Below are 22,468 nucleotides of genomic sequence, written 5' to 3'. Positions count from 1 at the left end.
AAAGATGTATTTGTTACATATATTCATATAAAAATTAAATAATGCATAAAAATTAAGTATATTTAAATAGAAATGAATATACATTTCTAATAAATCATTCTATTAATATCCTGGCCTATATTAAAATTTGACCCCTGGCACTATACAGATATGAAAATAAAATAAAGAATTTCCATAAATTTATACAATAAAAGAAATACCTGGAAAAAAAGCAGAAATTTCACACCTTCTAAAATTCATTCAGGACTGTTAGTATTGTTTTTTATCTTATCACAGACAATGGGATAGGATGTATTTGTATTTTAACAACAAAAACTAGTAAAAATCCACAGTTCATATCACACTAAAGCTCACTACTATCATAAAAGGTAATAACTATTTTCAATATCTGTTTTCTTAACACTTAGGTAATAATAGCAGAAATAAAGTTTACTTACAATTTGATTGTTAAGTAGTGTAATCATCCTTCACTATTTTCACAAGTTGGCAAGAGCTAAAATATAAACCAGCAGTTCTTTGGAACTACTATGTGGGGGAAAAAAGACAGTATTAATATAATTCCATTTGAAAATATTTTACCCAAAATAGGTGTGATTCAGATAATACGTACTTCTTACAATAAGCCATCTCCAAATCCTGATAACACACATTATATAATGAACGTAATAAAGAAACTATTTCTAGGCTATTGAGGAATCAGAAATCTTTATCACACTTAAAATTTTAAGTCACCACTAAATTGTCAAATTATTGAATACAGACAGACCCAACATGCTAGGCCTAGGCCTCATACCATGGGCTATACTTCAAGTAACCAAAAGGATTTTAATATCTGACTGCAAGCATAAACCCTGATGCCCAGGATTATAAAATCAGGCTTAAAAATCCTAACCCAAAAACTATTGTAACACAAAATCAATGATATGCTGCCTATTAAGTCACATTCCTGCTTTCTCACCCTCCACACCTAGCTTCCATACACATCCAAACATCCCGAGCCTCCTCAAACAGCCCCCTCCCTTCAGAGGCTGATCGAATGACCTACGTACTGGATGTTAGGTCTTGCTCCATCAATTACTCCCTCCTTTTCCTTAACCTTCTCTTACAACATTGGGTCCTTCCCCTCAAAATGGCAGGATCTGTAAGACCCTTTCATCTTAAACACAGGAAAGTCATCCTCCATAATCCTGCAAAGCCCTCCAACTCCCGTTCTAGTTTGCTCCTTTCTCAGAGATGAATCTAGGGGGAAATCTCCTATCTTCTGTCTCCACTTCCTAATTCCTCAGGTGTTTCTCCTTTTATGGAAGTTTGGCATCTATCACCACCAAATGAAATTTTTACTAAATTACGATTGTCAGTCAAATTCAATGGATATATCTGTTTTCACAGGACTTGATGTCTCTTAAGTATTTGACACTACTCATCATTCCCTCCTTGAAACTCTATCTTGAATTTATCTTCTCCCTCTTTAACTACTCTTTTTCAATTCCCTCCTGTAGGCCAACCCCTAATATTCGGGGGCTTGGAGCAAGAGTACAAATGGAAGCCTACATTCTACATTTAACATTTTAAAGTTATAAATCAAGCTAACAAGCTGTTCAATTATTATATTCTATCCTCCCGTATAGAGGGAGGATAGAATATAACAATCTAAAAGGCTAAGTTCTGATTTGGAATTCTCAAACTCCCTCAAGTTCTATAGTGGCAGGGGAGTCACTCGAATTCTTTGGGAGCCTTCCCCCTTTCTCTCCTCCCACCTTTAGTTCCACTCCATTCATAAGGAGCCTCATATGTATACATGTCGACATCCCATCCCACAAGTCCAAGTTCTGGCCACATGCCTGCACACAGCAGTTGCTTGGTCATCACTTAAGCCCAGAGAAGCCGACACATGTGTTCAGTCAAGAGAGGAGAGAATCAGAGAAGAGGCTTTTGAAGCGCTACATGGGCAGGGAATTCTGGGGTTCAAATACTCAGAACTTAATGTAGAAATGGGTATCAAATGAATGAGTTTCCTTGTGCACCTCGCAGCCCCCCCACCCATATCCTCATTCTATCAGTAGGGGTAAAACTCAACAAAGGCCCAATGAGGACCTCTGAAGCACAAGGCCTAGGTTCCTGCTTAGCAAAGTCAAAGAACAGTGCTTACATGGAGGTGTTTCCAGAATCCCATCCCTAATCCTCTTCTGACTCTTTATACTTGCTCTAAGCTATCTCATGTACTGCCACGGCTTCATGCAAATCTTTCTTCCACTCTAAACCATTTTAATGGGTTCCGGTTTGTCTATTAGACAGTTTCTTTCTTTCCTTCTTTTTTTAAAGATTTTATCTATTTATTTGAGAGAGAGAAAGAGAGGACACAAGTGAGGGGAGGGGCAGAGGGAGAGAGAAAAGCAGGTTCCCCTGCTGAGCAGGGAGCTCAATGCAGGGCTCAATCTCAGGACCCCAGGATCATGACCTGAACTGAAGGCAGAAACCTAACTGATTGAGCCACCCAGGCACCCCTGTCTACTAGACACTTTCTTGCCTCTACTTCTTTGTGAAATTAAATAGGGTATAAATAAATAGCAAGCATCTATTCCAAGATATCCCAGGCACTCCATTAATTAATTTAGTCATTCAGCAAATATTGACCACCTATTATATGCTAACAGTTCTCAGTGCTAGAGGTACAGCAGTGAATAAAGTAAAAATCCTCATTCTTATGGATCTTAAATTCCAGTAGGAAGAGATAAAAATAAAATATGTATAGTATACATGTAGATGGTGACAAAGGCTAAGGAGACAAGTGAATCAAAGGGAAAGAACATTCAGCAGGGAAGAGAACTATAATTTCAAACTGGGTTGTCAGAGAAGGATTCACCAAAAAAGTGACATATGAGTAAAGACCCGAAAGTAGGGAGTGAGCTGTGCCAGTGACTGGGGGAAGAGCCCTCTAGTCAAAGGAAAGGGAAATACAGTAACTTCAGGATAGAGTACACCAGACTAGTTCAAGGATCAGCAAGAAGGGCACTGTGGCTGGAGTGAAGTGAGCAAAAGGCAAAAGGAAGAAAGAAGAAAATGGGAGAGAAAGGGGAGGGGGACATGTAGGCCCTCCTTGAGGTCTGTGACTTTTACTCCAGGAAAGAAGAGTTTTATGCAGAGAGATGGATGACTTGTTTATTATAGGAATCATTCAGAAGCTGGGTTGAAAACAGATAAGGGGACAGGGCATAAACAGGAAGATCAGTTAGGAAGCTACTATAATAATTAGGTGAGAAATGATAGTGGTTAGGACCAGAGCGGTAGGTTCTGGAGAGGGTAAAAAGTGGTCAACTGTTGGATATATTTCAAAAGTAAATGGAAAAGATTTTATAGCAATGTGAATATAGGTATGAGATAAAAAGAAGAATCAAAAATGAATCCAAAGATAGCAGTCGGAGCACAATGGAATAGCCATTAAATGAGCTAGGGAAAAGTGTGGGAAGAGTTCAATGTGTCTCAAACTAAACTCACTTTTTCCTCTGCTCAGAAAACGTATTACCTCTCCTATTGTGCTTAGCTCAGAAAGCTACCATAACCCCCACACAAGTTATCTAAAAAGTAAAGTTCTAAAGTTCAGAGTTCCTGAAAAACCATCATATTCTCTCATTCTTGACCCAATCTCTATAATCTCATATCCTCTGACCTAGCCAAGGTCTTTTTTTTTTTAAGCTTATTTATTTATTTAACAGAGAAAGAGAGAGCACAAGCGAAGGGAGCAGCAGGCAGAGGGAGAGAAGCAGCAGCCTCCCCACTGAGCAGACCCTGGGGTCATGACCTGAGCCGAAGGCAGATGCTTAACCAACTGAGCCACCCAGGTGCCCCTCAATATCACTTTCTATCACTCTCTTCCCTATCCACACAGGTACCTCCCTCATAAAAACATCAGTGAAACAATAGCTTCCAGCAGATCCTTCACTTGGTACCTCTTACCAATCTTAAAGCACAACACCTATGCCTTTCTTTCAAGGTCCTCTAAAAATCCTGCTCCTCTTTACCTTCCTAATCTTACTTCTGACTACTCTCCCAAAGTACCAAATTTTTTTTTAAGATTTTATTTATTTGACAGAAAGAGAGAGATCACAAGTAGGCAGAGAGGCAGGCAGAGAGAGAGAGAGGGGAGGAAGTAGGCTCCCTGCGGAGTAGAAAGCCCAATGCAGGGCTCGATCCCAGGACCCTGGGATCATGATCTGAGCCGAAGGTAGAGGCTTTAATCCACTGAGCCACCCAGGCGCCCCGCCAAAGTACCAAATTTTAAAAATCTGTGTTTTGTATCACCTAAACCAGTGCCTTTCATATAGCAAATACAAAGTAAAGATATGACGAATACAAGTATAAGCAAACATGTTCCCATCAGAAAAGTATCTTCAGGGTGCCTGGGTGGCTCAGTGGGTTAAGCTGCTGCCTTCAGCTCAGGTCATGATCTCAGGGTCCTGGGATTGAGTCCCGCATCGGGCTCTCTGCTCAGCAGGGAGCCTGCTTCCCTCTCTCTCTCTCTGCCTGCCTCTCCATCTACTTGTGATTTCTGTCTGTCAAATAAATAAATAAAATCTTTAAAAAAAAAATAAAAGTATCTTCACTGTTCACTACACATACCATGCTCATCCCCATCCCATCCCTTTGCTAGTCCTCTTCTCTCACCCTTTTGTTTGATTATTCAAATTCCACCTGATCCTCAAGGACAAATTTTTCCCTACAATGACATTACCTCTTTCCTATCTCTTACTATACCAGTTCTTTCAATAATATTTATTGAGCACTTACTAAATACCAAATACAGAACTATGCCAGAAACACAAAAATAGTCAGGACTCAGCCTTCAAACAGCTTAAAGTCTGGTAAGGAGAAACAACATAGAAACAATTACAATCATGTAAATGTCATTAAAGAAACTACAAAGTACAATGGGAATATAAAAAAAGGAACATCTCTCAGGGAGTTCTACAGAGACTTCAGAAAGAAACCATCATTTATTCTGGGACTATTAGACAGGACAGAAATTGACATAGCAATAAAAAGAGAAATAACTCTGAATAATAAATGTTATTCTCAGGACTGAAAAAAAACTGCAAAATGATAAAAACTGAAGTATCACTCAGAAGTAAATTCTGCTCAGACTGTTAGCTGCTTAGAGTACAAATCACACTCTCATCAGAAACAGTTCATGTGTATGACTTTATTTACATAAACTACAAAAAAACAAGGAAAACCCAAACTATGATACAAGAAATAGGATACTACAGGCAACTTCCTGGCTAGCTCAGTCCATAGAGCAGGACACTCTTAGAAATAGGATACTATGTTACAAAGGGTGAATATCACTAATATATAAAGAACACTTAAAATAGAGGAATAAAGGACCAAAAAACCCAAGGGAAAAACAGAGAAAACAAGTAAACATACAATTCACTAAAGCAGATATAAAAATGCCCCTTAAACATACGAAAAGATGTTCAAATTCACTCATTGGGAAATATAAATTTTTTATAAACCTTTTTAAATAAGAGAACTTTTCTCTCAAGTTGGTGAGAATTAAAATGTATGACTTACATTCTTTTGATAAAGCTGTACACTTATACATTGCTGCTGGGAATGCAAACTGATATAATTTGGTAATATCTAAGCAAATTGTATACACACTTTTTTTAAAGAGCTTTTTTTTTTTTTAAGATTTTATTCATTTGACAGGGAGAGAGAGAGAGAGAAAGCACAAGTAGGGCAGAACGGCAGAGGGAGACAGAGAATCAGGTTCCCTGGTGAGCAAGGAGCCTGAGGCAGGGTGACCCTGAGATAATGACCTGAGTTGAAGGCAGACGCTTAACTGAATGAGTCACCCAGGTGCCCCTAAAGAGCTTTGCTTTTTTTTTTTTTAATTTTTGTTTATTTAATTTGTGAGGGGGGCAGAAGGAAAGAATCTTAAAGCAGACTCTGCTGAGCATGGATCTCAATCTCACAACCCTGAGATCATGAGTTGGGTAACTAACCCACTGAGCCACCCAGGCGCCCCTTATAGAGCTTTACTGAAATATAACTGACATTTCATTCGGTTTGCCCATTTAAAGTATATAACTCGATGGTTATTAGTGTATTAAGAAGTACAATCATCAACAGAATCTAATTTTAGAACACTTCCAGCACCAACACCCCCCCAAAAAAAGGCCCATGTGCATTAGCAGTCACTCCCCAATCTTTCCCAACCCCTAGTCCCTGACAACCATTAACCTACTTTCCTTTTTTTTTTTTTTTTTTTTTTAAGATTTTATTTATTTGACATAGGGAAAGATCACAAATAGGCAAAGAAGCAGGGGGGGGATATGGAAGCAGACTCCTCGCTGAGCAGAGAGCCCAATGCAGGGCTCAATCCCAGGACCCTGAGATCGTGACCTGAGCCAAAGACAGTTGCTCAACCAACTGAGCCACACACGTGCCCCCATTAACCTACTTTCTATCTCTAGAGATTTGCTTGTACTGGCCATTTCCTATAAATAGCTTTATATAACATATGGACTTTTGTGATTGGTTTCTTTCACTAGGTATAATGTTTTCAGTATTCATCTATGTGTAACGTGTGTTAGTAGAGCAACATAGGGATTAGGAATGTTACCCCTTCATGCAGTCAAAAATCCAGATATAAATTCTCACTTGACTACCAAGAGCCTACTGTTGACTGAAAGCCTTACCAATTATATAAACAGTCAATTAACACATATTTTGTATGCTATATGTATTACATACTTGATTCTCAGAAGAAGTTAGAGAAAATAAAATGTTAAGAAAAATCATAAGGAAGAGAAAATACATTTACAGTAGTGTATTTATTGAAAAAAAAAATCGTGTGCAAGTAGACCCATGCAGCTCAAACTGCTGTTACTCAAAGGTCAACTACATTTCTTTTTGTTGCTGAATAATACTCTATTGAATAGATACATCATATTTTATTTATCCATTCATCAGTTGGTGCAAATTTGGGTTGTATTCTACTTTCTCACTAAATAATGCTGCTATGAAAATTCATGTACAAATTTTTATGTGGACATATGCCTTCATCTCTCTTGGGGATATACCCGGCATGGAATTGCTGAAACATACAGTAACTCTATTTAACATTTTGAAAAACTTTTTTCCAAAGTAGCTACCATTTTACATTCTCATTAGCACTCTATAAAGATTCTAATTTCTCCACATCTCCATCAATACATGTTGTAGGTAATCTGTTATGCAGCAATAGATAATACATCATCCTGGTAGATACAACAATGATCATTTGATAAAACTTTATAATTAAAGGGGCACCTGGGGTTCAGTCAGTTAAGACTTTGCCTTCAGCTCAGATCATGATCCCAGGGTCCAGGAATTCAGTCCTAAGTTGGGTTCCCTGCTAAGCAGGGAGCCTGCTTCTCCTTCTGCCTGCCACTCCACCTGCTTATGTGCTCATGCTCTTGCTTGCTTTCTCTGAAAAAAAACAAAACAACAACAAAAAAAACAAAAACCAGGAAGCCTGAGTGGCTCAGTCGGTTAAGCATCTGCCTTTGGCTCAGGTCATGATCCCAGGGTCCTGGGATCGAGTCTCACATCGCGTTCTCTGCTCAGTGGGGAGCCTGCTTCTCCTTTTGCATGCTTGTGTGCTCTCTGACAAATAAATCAAATCTTTAAAAAATAGTTTTAAAAAATTTAAAAACCTTCAGTGACTCCCTTTCCTCTTTGGACTAAAATCTAAGCATTAACATGAGATACACTTTAAAAAAAAAAGAAAAGAAAAAGAAATAAACTTTATAATTAAAAACAATGCAGCCAAAACTCAATGACAAAATATTTAAACTTTCCCCTGAAACTGGGACCAGAAAAACTGTATCTACAATTACTACATCAATTCAATTTTCACTAGCAATCCTGACCTGTAAAGTTTGATATGAAAAAATTAAAAGGTATAAGAAATGGAAAGGAAGATAGGAAGCTATCATTGTTTGCAGATGATAAGACTATCTACACAGAAAATCCAAAAGAATCTCCAGATATCAGAGTGTTTTCAAAGTATGTGGATATAGATCAATACATAAAAATCAACTGTTTTTCTATACAGAAGCGACAAACAGAAAATGTAATCTTTAAGAAGGATAAACAAGTAACAAACAGAAAATGTAATCTTTAAAAAGGACAGCACCTGGGTGGATGAGTCGGTTAAGCATCAGCTCTTGATTTCAGCTCAGGTCATGATCTCAGGGTTCTGAGATCCAGCTTCATGTCAGGCTCCACACTGAGAGGGGAGCCTGCTTAATTAAGAGTCTCTCCCCTCCGGGGGGCGGCGCCTGGGTGGCTCAGTGGGTTAAAGCCTGTGCCTTTGGCTCAGGTCATGATCTCAGGGTCCTGGAGATCGAGCCCTGCATTGGGCTCTCTGCTCTGCAGGGAGCCTGCTTCCCTCCTCTTTCTCTCTGCCTGCCTCTTTGCCTATTTGTGATCTCTGTCTATCAAATAAATAAATAAAATCCTTTAAAAATTTTTAAAAAAAGATTCTCTCTCAGCCCTGTTACCTCTCTCACTCTCAAAACAATAATGATAATAATCTTACAAATAACTAAATAGGGTAACATAATCACAAAAAAGTACAAGATACCTAAGATTCAATCTAACAAAAAATATACAAAGACCTCTATGGAGAAAATCATATAATGTATTGAAAGGAATTTAAAAAGTCTTATGCATTTGTGGAGAAAACCATGCTCACAGAAAGAAAGGCTCAATATTTTAAAGATGTCAATTCTCACCAAATTCATTTAACAAATTCAATATATTTCCAGCCAAAAATCCCAAAAGGGCTTTATCTTTTTTTTAATATTTTATTTATTTATTTATTTATTTGACAGATAGAACACAAGTAGGCAGAGAGCCAGGCAGAGGGAGAGAGAGAAAGAGGCTCACTGCTGAGCAGACAGCCCCATGTGGGGCTTGATCCTAGGACCCTGGGATCATGACCTGAGCCAAAGGCAGCTGCTTAACCGGCTAAGCCACCCAGGCGCCCCTCAAAGGGGTTTTATTAAAAAAAGAAAAAAAAAAACTTAACAATAGTGGGGAAAAAAAAGTATGTAAAAGAGTAAAGGGCAAAGTTAGCCAAGAACCTCCTGAAGAATTGCCCTACCTAATCTATACAGTTAAGCAATAAATAAAGTAAGTAATGGTGTATATACAGTCAAATATCCTAATGGAACAGAATCTAAAGGCCAGAAAAAGACTCCTGCATATTGGAAACAATATATGACAGAGGCAGTGTTAAAATCAGTGAAAAAAAAATTTAATAAATGGCATGAAAACAAGTAATTATCCATACAAGATAAGAAATTAAATCATTACCTCACACCATTCACAAAACAAATTACAGGTATATGCTAAAGACCAAAATATACAAAATACTTTGCAAAATTAGAAGAAAATACAGACTATCTTCACAAACTCAATTAAGGAGAAATTACTAGATAAGACATGGAAAGCAAAAAAAAAAAATTAATGAATTTGACTACACCAACTTTCTTTTTTTTTAATGCATAAAAACAGAAACTAAAAACAAAACTAAAAGACAAGAGACTGGGTAAATTTATTTCCCTCCTTCCATAAAAGAAAATGGTGGGGCGGGGGAAGGAACTCCTACTAATTAATTATATATAATCAAAATTCTATTAAAGATTTTTTAAAAGATTTTATTTATTTATTTATTTGACAAAGAGAGAAATCACAAGTAGGCAGAGAGGCAGGCAGAGAGGGTGGGGGAAGCAGGCTCCCTGCTGAGCAGAGAGCCTGATGTGGGGGCTTGATCCCAAGACCTTGAGATCATGACCTGAGCCAAAGGCAGAGGCTTAACCCACTGAGCCACCCAGGCACCCCTCTATTAAAGATTTTTATATAATTTGTATTAAGATACACATTGGTAAAAGTCAAGTGAATTCTTGACAAGGTTCTATTTGTCATGGTGAATTGAATGATGTGTTTATTAGATTATTAAAAATAGGGACGCCTGGGTGGCTCAGTTGGTTAAGCAGCTGCCTTCGACTCAGGTCATGATCCCAGCGTCCTGGGATCGAGTCCCACATCAGGCTCCTTGCTCGGCAGGGAGCCTGCTTCTCCCTCTGCCTCTGCCTGCCTCTCTGCCTGTGCTCGCTCTCTCCCCCTCTCTCTGACAAATAAATAAATAAAATCTTTAAAAAAAAAAAAAGATTATTAAAAATAATCAAATAGCCATGCTTGTATTCAAGTGTGTCATAAATTAAGGATTATGATTCATCTAATTTTGTATAACTGGGGTTCAAGGAAGGGGGTTCAAAACCATATTGACTTTATTAGTTTCCCACCTAAAGTGTGAAAACCTGAATTGTTTCTTTTTAAATATGTCATGTAAACTGAAAAATATTTACTAATCCCTTGACAAAGTCTCTTTTTTACAATTTAACAGGCTAGATTAATTATTTCTCATCTAATTGCTTCTTTTTTTTCATCTAATTGCTTCTTAATGCAATTCCTAATTTGTAAGAAAGCTGTATCAGCACAAGGGTTAATTATCTTGTTTGCTATTGCAGCAATTATAGCTAAACAACAGAAGGAAGAAGGGCAATTCCATTTAAATGACATTCAAGAAAAGGTAGAACTATAGGAGCAGAAAAATCAATGGGAAGAAGGTGATCTCCAAGGGCACAAAGAAATTTCTGGGGTGATAGAAATGTTCTTTTATTTTTTCAAAGATTTATTTATTTGAGAGACAGAGGGAAAGAGCACAAGCAGGTGAGAGAGAATCTCAAGCAAACTCTGTGCTGAGTGAGAAGCCCGACTCAGGGCTCCATCCCACCACCATGAAGTCAGGACCTGAGCAGAAACCAGGAGCCAGATGCTCAACAGACTGCACCACCCAGCTGTGTGCCTTGCGGTGATAGAAATGTTCTATATCTTGATTGTGGTAATGATTGCAATGCTATGAATTTGTCAAACACATAGAAATGTAACTATGAATTCCACTATATGTAAATTAAGCTTCAATAAATGACTTTAAAAGAGGGGGAGGAGTGTTTAAAATCAGAATTTAATTTATTAAAGAGACACTCTTATTCGATATTAACAATATTATGATATTAAGAACTGTAGCTTATAATCCAAATCCATAAGCAGTTTTTTTTAATATTGTTTCTTTTTTTTTTTTAACAATTTTATTTATTTTTGTGAGAGAGAAAGAGAGCATTGAATGTGTAAGCAGGAAGGGGAGTTAAGGGAGAAGCAGACTCCCTGCTGAGCAGGGAGCCCAATGCAGGACTCGATTCAGAACTTGTTACCAGGCCCCTGGGATCATGAACTGAGCCAAAGACAGATGCTTGACCAACTGAGCCACAGGCACCCATCCACATACAGTTTAATTCACAACTGACTCCTGCCCATAGAATCAGTGAATTCTTACCCCCCAAGATCCTTATTATTCTTAGCCATTTTACTGGTAAAATCAAATGTTTTTAAAACAGATTTCAATTCCTGAAATACTTCTGATTCATATAGTTTCACCATTTATTTTTCTAATTACTGAACCACAAAATTTTATGCATCATCTATTCATCCTCAGGCTCTATGAAATAGGTATAATTATCTCCCTTATTACATGAAGACTATTTTTGACAGTATCTTTCATATTTAAGAGCTAGTATGATATAACAGTTAAGAGTCTGTTGGCTACTGCATCCCCAGAACATAGTAGGTGCTCAGCAAATATTTGTTGAGTTTTGGCTTTACCTCTACGTTATCTTGGACAATTATTTATCTCTTTAAACTTCAATGTCCTCATCCCTAATAAGAGAGTAAAACAACACTGGAAAGTAGGTGTGTTTAGTTCTTTTCATTCCTTGCATAAAGTCTCTGGCACACTATGAACACTGAATGTCACTGAACTTATTATCATCTCCTCGATAGAATATTGGAACTATATAATATTGCTAAAGCTTCATGTAAGAATAAAGCAGAAGCAGAATAGATGATAATACCTAAAACCCAATTGTTCTTCATGTAGAATTGAGACATTCATTCTTATTTTGTTCATTCTCATAATTTGTTAAAACAAAAATTAGCACAACATATATATATATATATATATATATATAACATTTTAAAGGTACAAAAAGCAGGGGCACCTGATTGGCTCAGTCAGAAGGCAATGTGAATCTTGATCTCAGGGTGAGTTGTGAGTTTGAGTTGAGTCCCATGTTAGGTATAAGAGATTATTTTAAAATAAATAAATAAACTTTTTTTAAAGTTTTATTTATTTGACAGAGAGAAACATAGCGAGAGAGGGAACACAAGCAGGGTGAGTGGGAGAGGGAGAAGCAGGCTTCCCACTGAGCAGGGAGCCCGAAGGGGGACTCCATCCCAGGACTCCAAGATCATGACCTGAGCTGAAGGTAGCCACTTAACGACTAAGCCACCCAGGCGCCCCAATAAATAAACGTCTAAAAATAAGTAAGGGGCATCTGGGTGGCTCAGCCAGTTAAGTGTTCAATTCCTGATTTCAGCTCAAGTCATGATCTCAGTGTCCTGGAATCAAGTCCCACATTAGGCTCCATGCTTTTGGAGTCTCCTTGAGATTCTCTTTCCCTCTCCTCTGCCCCTTCCCCCTTGCATTTTCTCTCTCTCTCTCTAAATAAAACAAAATCTTAAAAAAAAAAAATTTAAATAAATAAAAGGATAAACAGTAAGATAATGAATCTTTTAAAAAAAGATTCCTTTGAAATGGGAATGAGATCATGTTGAGGAACTATGTCTAAGAAGTATACTCTTTAGAAATAGTTGGGCCCATAAGTAAGGGCTGGAAAAAATTTTGGCAGCAAGAGTTTATGTCATGGGACCTACTTTTTAGGCCAAGGTGATTTATCTAGATATTTAAAATTGGATGCTAGAAACTTACAGGAGAAGAGAAATTTACAGGATTAATGCAATTGCAGAAATTGCATAGGATAAAAGAAAATTATTTTAATCTGGAAGAGATCTTACAGCTCACAGAAAATTGCATGAAATAGCTTGCCAACCATAAAAAAGTTTTGCATTTCAAGAGTCCCACACCATGAATAACAATAACTTAATATTCTCATTTACTCATGGCCCTGATATTGTTACTCAGTTAAGATACATGTTCTTAATCTTATATATTCATATGTGAAATATGTATGAATGATATATAAATAGGGTTAGATAATCCGTGATTTCATCTAAATTGTTTAAAATATTTTTTAAAAGATTTTATTTATTATTTATTTTGTTAGAGAGAGCGTGCGTGCGCACAAACAGGGGGATTGGCAGGCAGAGGGAGAAGCAGGCTCCTGGCTGAGTAGGGAGCCCAATGTGGGACTTGATCCAGGACTGTGGGATCATGACCTGAGCCGAAGGCAGACATTTAACCAACTGAGCCACTCAGGCATCCCTGTTTAAAATATTTTGATGCTTTCCTTGAAAACATTCTTTGGTTGGTTTCTTCAACCAAAGAACTACAATGGCCAGGTTCCCAGGTGTAACCTAATCAATGTTGACTTGTTCAATCTATTTTATGATGATTAAAATCTAATAGAGAAGTATCATCTAAAAATACTCTTGGGTCATGTGGGTGGCTCATTTGGTTAAGCAACCAACTTGATTTTGGCTCTGGTCATGATCTCAGGATTTTAAGACTGAGTCTGTGCTGGGTGTGGAGCCTGTTTAAGACTCTCTCTCTCCCTCTCCCCCAACCATCCCCACACTTGGACATGCGCACACATGCACTTGCTCTCTCTTAAAAAAAAAAGGAATTTAAAAATACTTTGAATAATCAAACTTTACAATTATTTAAAGAACTGATGAGCAAACAGACAGCAAGACAAAATCAACCTGACTTGGCTGCTATCATCACCAGTGGAGCTAAAAAATGATAGTGCTGCCTAGTTACACTCCTTTAATATTACTATTCTCCTAATCTCTGTTACCATTTCACATAATGGTCAAATTCTAGGGCAGCAAGAATAAGGGTCAGAATAAGTATGAAAAAGCAACCACAACAAGTACATTTCAGAATCCAACCCATCTCGGGATGCCTGGGTGGCACAGCTGGGTAAGCCCCCTGCTCAGGTCATGGTATTAGGGTCCTGGGATTCAGCGCTGCATCAGGGTCTGTGCTCAGCACCAGTCCGCTTGGGTTTCTCTCTCCCCCACCCTTTATACCTCCCCTTTTTAAAAAATTATAGAATCCAACCTATCTTAAGGCTAAAGATAAGCAACAAAGTTCTGATTATTTATCAATAACCCCAAATTTATGTGACTATTCATACTCAGACTTCATGAACTATTCCTAAGAAATACTAAATTGTGGGAATAAATATGCTTAGCCATGTATATTCTGCAAATAAGCAAACTTCCAAATCAATTAAGAACCAGAAAAAAGGACTTGTACTACAAGGTTTAGTTAGGGGAAAAGTAATAATCAAAGTCAAGGCTTATGCCCTGACTGTTGCTCAGATGTTTTGAAAAGTCTAAAGTTTGGCCATCATAGCCTCTTGTTTATCCAAAAAGAGATACATAAAAAGCTTAGAAGACTTGTTTCAACTGGCTTATGGAAATCAAGCAACTCCTTTACAAGAGGCTAGGGCTAGAGGTGGTTGGGATATATGGCAGATTCCCAGTCATTAAGAAAGCCTAAAATCTAGTTAAGTTCTATTCCAGAAAGCAAAGTGGGGGAATTTTTCTTTTTTAAGGAGGGATAAATTGCTAGTTTAGCAATTGCCATCCTAAAGACCTTAGTATATTTATTTCTAAAACCTTAGCCAACTTCCTCACTTTCATGATTTAAAAAGGAAGCATAACTGCCTTATAGAAGAATCTTTTTTTAATATTCTGATTTGATAGGATATGAATCCATTAAACTCAATTTATCCTGGAGGAACGTCAATTAACTAGCCTAGTTTAGAATATTTTGCATTCTTTTTCCAAACAATAAAGGGATAATAATAGGTAACATTCATATAGCACTGCTCTGTACCAGGCATTGTTTTAAATTCATTATGTGTGTTAATCTATTTAATCTACACAATCCTACAAAACAGATATTATCCATTTCCATCTTATATTTGGGAAAACTGAAGGCATGGGGAGATTGAAATAATTTACCCAAGGTCAAGCAACAGGCAAGTGACAGAGTCACAATTTAATGTAAGCAGTCTGGCTCCAGAGACTATCTATGCTCTTAATCTTTAAGTTTTTCTGCCTCATGATTGCATAAAAGTGTTCTTGTTTTTGTTTTATTAAAACTATGAAAGAATCACATAAAACCTCTCCCACCTTACCCTGGGAGATTTTTCTACCTAATTTCTTACTGGCTCATAACATGGACAATTAGAAGCCTTAAAGGTAAGTGGAAATTACATACATCTTATCTACATTAAGTATACAGACTTTTCTTTCTCTTTTCAAGAAAAAGGGGGGGGGGGCGGATGAATTCTTTAACTCACAAATTGTCTCATGTTCTGTAGACCTTAGGGAGAAAGTGATAGCATTAGAAATTCTTTCTACTACTCTCTTCAAGCTTGAGTTTGTTTTTTTAGAAAGAAATTTTTGCCTGGAATTCTATACTAGCAACAAGCAAAGATTCTCAGATATAAGCCTTATATCCTAATTCAAGTTTACCCATATTCCAAATAAAAAGAACTACCTGAAACCAAAATATAAACATTTTCATAGTGCTAAATATAGCTGTCTCAGTTGATGCAACATGCGACTCTTAATCTCAGTGTTGTGAGTTTGAGCCCAGATCGGGCAAGGAGATTACCTAAAAATAAAAATCTTTAAAAGTAGACAGATAAGATAGATAGAAAGACAGATCCCCTGCAGAAGCAACTAGGGGAAAAAGTACATCTACTCTCCCACTTTGAGACCTGAAATATTTACAAGGTAGTAAAAGTTCTCAAAGTTTACAGATCCCTCCTCAGGGCCTGGAACATGGGCACATATAGGCCCACAGAATTATAATGGGGGCACCTGGTTTGGTCATTATGATCCCAGGGTCCTGGGATCCAGACTCGCATGGGACTCCCTGCTCGGTAAGGAGCCTGCTTCTTCCTCTTCCACTTCCCCTACTTGTGTTCCCCCTCTCACGGTCTCTCTCTGTGTCAAATAAATAAATAAAACCTTTTTTTTTTTTTAAAGATTTTATTTATTTATTATTTTGACAGAGAGAGATCACAAGTAGAGAGGCAGGCAGAGAGAGAGAGAGGGAAGCAGGCTCCCCGCTGAGCATAGAGCCCGATGCAGGACTCGATCCCAGGACTCTTGAGATCACGACCTGAGCCGAAGGCAGCGGCTTAACGCACTGAGCCACCCAGGCACCCAAATAAAACCTTTTTAAAAAGTTAAAAATTAAAAAATAAAAATAAAATAGAATAAAATACAAGAATCCATTAGCAGGCTTCCTCATACTCTTTCCTTCCCATGAGAGGAGGGCATGCAGAACTTACACTTCCCCATCAACAAAAATGCACCAACATATGTGCAGCGTTTCTGCCCAAGGAAGCCCATCAGAGATGCGGCACCCAAAGTTTTATGGAGACCTGCTCACAAGGGTACCCTTTGCCTTGTGTATACCAAAATTCCAGACCCCCAAAAGGAAAGCAGGTGTTCAACATAAACCATATTGTTTGCAAACAGTCTAGGCACAGTGAATCATCCTTTAAAAAAAAAAAAAGATTTAAGGACGCCTGGGTGGCTTAGTCCTTAAGAGTCTGCATTTGGCTCAGGTCATGTTCCCAGAGTCCTGGGGTCCAGCCCCATATAGGGCTCCCTGCTCTGCAGAAGCCTGCTTCTCCCTCTCCCACTCCTCCTGCTTGTGATCCTTCTCTCATTGTCAAATAAATAAATAAAATCTTAAAATTAAAAAAAGAAAAGATTTGATTTGAGAGAGAGAGAATGCACACAGGCCTGCACAAGGAGAGCTAAGGGCAGAGGGAGAGGGAGAAGCAGACTCCACGATGACAGGATCCCCCTGAGGTGGGATCCAGTCGCAGGACTCCGAGATCAGAACCTGAGCTAAAGTCAAATGCTTAACCAAATGAGCCGCCCAGGCGCCCCACAGTGAATCATCCTTATCAGTTACAGGAAACACCCTGAGAGCCAAGTTACCAGATGCTAGCCATGGGCCAACCTTGCAAACAGGTCTTTCCAAAGAGAGCAGTGTCAAACCTAATATGTTAACTCTTTTCTGTGCAGAAAATTATTGAACTTTGTGAAGTCTGAGACTCCTCTGTCAAAAGCAAAAAATAATAGAAACTACTTTACAGCTACAATGATTATTATAACTATCATGGTATTGTTATGCAGTATAATGGCAAAACTTCATAAAGATTTTTAAAAAAAAGAAGAAGAGGTGTGCCTGGGTGGTCAGTGTGTTAAAGCCTCTGCATTCGGTTAGGGTCATGATCCCAGGTCCTGGGATCGAGCCCCTGCATCAAGCTCTCTGCTCAGCAGGGAGCCTGCTTCCCACCCCACTGCCTGCCTCTCTGCCTATTTGTGATCTGTGTCTGTCAAATAAATAAATAAAATCTTAAAAAAAAAAAAAGACTTCAGAAAGATCACTTTGTGATAATGATGATAAGGACTACAGAAAGTTACAGATAATGTAAAACTTCAACTTAAAACTTAGTCTTCAACCCAGCAGCAACTTTTAGAGGAGGATAATGATCTGAAATGAAGAGACATCGACCTTATCTTTGTGCTGTAAAAGATATGCCAGGATTAAAATGTTTTATCATTATAGAGTGCAGATATTATGATTGAGTTTAAGTGCTTAGCTATGATATAGTAGAAGAGCATCTCCACTTCCAAAAATTAAGTAAAATTTCATGAAGGCAGTCTTCCTGGAACATTCTCAACCCATCCAGATCACAAAATAAAACATAAAACATGAGTTTGTCCTGGAAGTTTATTTAAGCACACTATTAGAGAACAAAAAAGAAGAAACATTTTACTGATCCTTTTACAAATGAATATATACTTTCTAGTTCTTACTAATTATAATCTAAAATTAAGATAACCATTCAATTTCAATTTAGAATGGCACATGTTTAACACAGAACTGAGATTCGTAAGAACTTAATGTTTTACTTATGTACCTAAATGATACCCACTGCAAGGTTATAAACAAAATTACTCAAATTGGACAGTTGCCTCATGAAAACATTGAAACTTTGGCCTTCAAGTATAGATAGAAACCAAAGGATTCTGAGATTAAATATCTATTCTGAAATCACCATATTATTTGTTTTATCCTCAATTCATGAATTTAACTTTTCTTACATTATTTATAAAGCTTAACCTTATAATCAATCTACCACAACGTCCCACTAAGTTTCCTCATTATCACTGATTATGGCTGAATAGAAACCTATAGAACACATAAATTACCACAGAAATTTTTTGGTTTTTGCTCTTTAGCCAAATTTATAACCCAATAATGCAAATTAACATATGCTAGTTTGGGAACCAAGAGAAATTAGCTTTATTCTATCTTTAATGAATCATATCAAGGATACTAAAGATATTAGGGAAAAGATAGAATGTTTTTTAATTGTCTGGATTTTATCCTGTCCCAAATCATCTTCTTGGCATTCCTCTGTAATGAAGTAAAAAGTGAAGAGTGCTTTTTATATGCTTAATGAAAATCTTTCTACCACCCCACCAACACAAACTAGAATATAAACTCCATTGGAACTGAGCCATAGCTATTTTAATCATCATTGTATATACACCTCTCAGAAGAGTGTCTGGCACATAACACACCACAATGTTAACTCCTAACTCAAGTTTTCTTTTTCTTACTTCCTTCTTCTATTCTACTATCACTAATATATATACATATATGTCCTTTGTTAAGCCACTTTAAGTCATTTTGGGGAAAAATAAGTACCTTTTAACAACTATATCTACAATACTGAATACAGTTGGATTAAATGGTTAGTGAATAAGAGGGCAAAGAAATTTATTAGATACACACTGTAAATCAGTATTAACACAGAGAGTAATTTAAAAATACCTTCCAAATTATGATATGAGTTGATTTGATATAGCTAGCTTATTTGAAATATATCTTCAATATACTTAAATACTAAAAAACTCTATTTTTTTAAATTAACACATAATTTTAAAAGCATATATTAAATATTATAGAAAAGTACATTTAATTTTACTTATTTTTATTTATTTATGTGTGAGAGAGAGAGAGCACATGAGGCGAGCAGGAGCAGAAGGAGTGGGAGAAGCAGACTCCCTGCCGAGCAGGGAGCCCAACACAGGGCTCAATCTCAGGACCCCAGAATCAAGACCTGACCTAAAGGCAGCCACTTAACTAACTGAGCCACCCAAGTGCCCCTAGAAAAGTACATTTAAATTTTTTTTTGTTCTTTATTTATTTGAAAGAGAGCACAAGCCGGGTAAGGAGCAGAAGCAGAAGCAGACTAGACCAGAGTGAGGGACAGAGAGAGAAGCAGACTCTCCTCTGAACAGGGATCCTGATGTGGGGCTCGATCCAGGGACTCAGGGACTATGACCTGAGCTGAAGGCAGACGTCCAACTGACTGAGCCCCCAAGGCACCCCAGGAAAGTACATTTTAAATATTAAAAAAAAAAAAATACGCTACATTATAAAGGGAAATATTGGAGGTTACTACTCACTTTATAGAAACCATAGCTTACTTTTTTAAAATAAACAATAGAGATACTTTGAAAAGGTACTTTACAGAGAAACCTGGGTGCAGTGGGTTGAAGCCTCTGCCTTCGGCTTGGGTCATGATCTCAGGGTCCTGGGATCAAGCCCCGCATTGGGCTCTTTGCTCAGCAGGGAGCCTGCTTCCTCCTTTCTCTCTGCCTGCCTCTCTGCCTACTTGTGATCTCTCTCTGTGTCAAATAAGTAAAAATAAAATCTTTAAAAAAGAAAATGTACTTTACTGCAAAAATTTTATTCACATAAAGCTTTACTGGACTATATTCCACACTGTCTAATCTGAAGTAATTTGAATGTCTAATTATTATTTTATGTTAATATTAGTTAGCCAAACAAAAATAACTGACTGGTGCCTGGGTGCGTCAGTAGGTTAAGCGTCTTACTTTGGCTCAGGTCATCAGTCTCAGGGTACTGGGATGAAGCCCTGCTCAGGTGAGAGTCTGCCTGTCTCTCTGTCCCTCCCTAGCTCCTGGATTCTCCTGGGTTCTCTCTGTCTCTCAAGTAAAAAATAAAATCTTTTAAAAAAATAATAACTGACTGCTTTTGCTAGTGAAATAGAGGGGGAAGAAGTTATATTTAGAAAGTCAGTCATCACACAACTAACTACATCATGTTATCTGTACCTTTTAGCCCATAATTATGAACAGTTGAAAAACTAACATGATAACATGAAATACTAACATGAATTGGTAAAATTGTTATCATAAGAATCTCTACCATTGCTATAACCATACTACAAATTTAAAGTTTTCTAGATATTGGTATTTTATTTTATTTTTAGGTAGCTAAATTTCAAGGAAGAAACATCAGGGAAGTTATTTTCCCCGCTGTTCTTTATAAAGCTAAAATCATTTACAGAAAATCCTACATACATTTACTCACATTCAAAAACTGTGAGAGAATAAACTACAAACTGAGCTGTAAATTAACTCTTTAGTCAAGAATGAAGGTCACTACAGTATTTTCCAATTTTTATAAATTGTACATTTACAACAAGCTTATTCTATACTTTCTATTCTCTAGGCTACATGCTCTTCCAGGTCATCCACAGGCTGAATCCTCCCCACCTACAATTACCTCCTCAAGTACCACCCCCTCAGAGAAGCATTTCTATCATGGCTCCCCAGTTCCAATTATATCCCATTGCCATGTAGCTCCCCAATCAGTCTCTATTTGACATCACATTACCCTATTTTGTTTCTTCATTATAATTATCATGAAAATTATCTTACTCATTTATGTTTAATATATGTCTCCTTCACCAGAATATAAATTCCATAAGAACAAGTACTGCATTTATCTTATTTACTACAATCTCTCAAGGAGCTAAGATAAATTAATACTATACAATTAAATGTACAGGCTGAGATGAAGATTTTGATATTTTGTAACGATTCTCACACATATTTGCTCTCTTAGGCTTCTTCCATTTTTTTTTCTACCCATTAACACTTACAATGAAAGAATTGGTTTACTCCAATATGGATAAGCGAGTAGATGTTATACTGTATAAGACCCAAAGTTTGAGAATTAATATCTTTCAAATTGTATACTGATCCTACATATCATTAGTAATTATAAGTAAATTGTTAATTATGTTTAAATTAAAACTATCAGATGAAATTTGGCATTTATGAGTAATACACATTCATGTATATTATGAAATACAGATGAAAATTATTGAACATAATTTATAAATACAACAAGCATCATTTCAGAATTTAACACATAGTTTAAATATCTTCTACCTAAAATGTAATTTTATCTGAAATTAAAGAAATCATCTTTAAAGAACTAAAGGACAGTAGAACTAAAAAAATAGACAATTTTAATAAAGATATAAATATTATATTAAAAAAGAAGAAAAAATGGAAATTCTGGAGATGAAAAATGTAATTCAAGTTGAAAGGCTGAAAAGTACAATAATTGGTTAACTTAAGAATTCACTAGCACAGCTCAATAGCAGATTTGAGATGATAGAAGAGTCAGTGAACTTGCAGACAGATCAACAGAAATTACCAATTCTGAAGAACAGAAAAAAATAATTTTAAAAAATGAAGAGAGCCTCAGAGACTTATGGGATACCACCAAGCACCCAACAAACATGTAATGCGAGTTCCAGAAGGAAGAGGGAGAAAAGAACAGAAAAAATATTTGAAGAAATTATAATCAAAACTTGCCTAACTGTTGAAAAATATTATCTATAGATTCAAGTTTAATGAATCCAAAGTAGGATAAACACAAAGAGATCCATACCCAGACATACCATTATTGAAAGACAAAGAAAAAGAAATTCTTAAAACTAGAAAGAGAAAAACAACTCATCAGAAACAATGGAGGCCAGAAGCAGGAGACAACATGGTCAAGACACTGAAAGAAAGAAAATTTGTAACAAAGAATCCATATCTAGCAAAAACTATTCTTCAAAAATAAAGGCAAAATAAAAACAATCCAAAAAACAAAGATTGAAATAATTCATTGATAACAGCACTGCCTTACAAGAAATCCTAAAGGAAGTCCATCAGACTGAAAGAAAATTACCAGCCCATAACTCAAATGCACAAAAAGAAATAAAGAGCAACATAAAAGGTAAACACATGTATAAATATAAAAGACTGCTTAATATTTTTTTTCTTCTCAGGGTGCCTGGGTAGCTCAGTCCATTAAGTGTCATGAGCCCAGGGGCCTGAGATCAAGTCCCAC

At 36.9% G+C, this 22,468-nt stretch overlaps 1 protein-coding gene across 4 annotated transcripts in view; it reads right to left on the bottom strand.

Moving 5' to 3' along the window:
- Positions 1 to 22,468, bottom strand: part of ELF2 (E74 like ETS transcription factor 2) — a 101,645-nt gene that overhangs the window by 72,438 nt on the left and 6,739 nt on the right. For all 4 annotated transcript variants that reach the window (XM_044268063.1, XM_044268064.1, XM_044268065.1 and 1 more), the window contains exon 2: positions 438 to 525. The gene's annotated coding sequence lies outside the window, so the exon portion shown is untranslated. The remainder of the gene's footprint in view (positions 1 to 437; positions 526 to 22,468) is intronic.

Source organism: Neovison vison, chromosome 11, assembly GCF_020171115.1.
Source record: "Neovison vison isolate M4711 chromosome 11, ASM_NN_V1, whole genome shotgun sequence".
NCBI classification, from domain to species: Eukaryota; Metazoa; Chordata; class Mammalia; order Carnivora; family Mustelidae; genus Neogale; species Neogale vison.
Note: the sequence above shows the minus strand (reverse complement) of the source record. Positions and strands in the feature narration are given on the sequence as shown.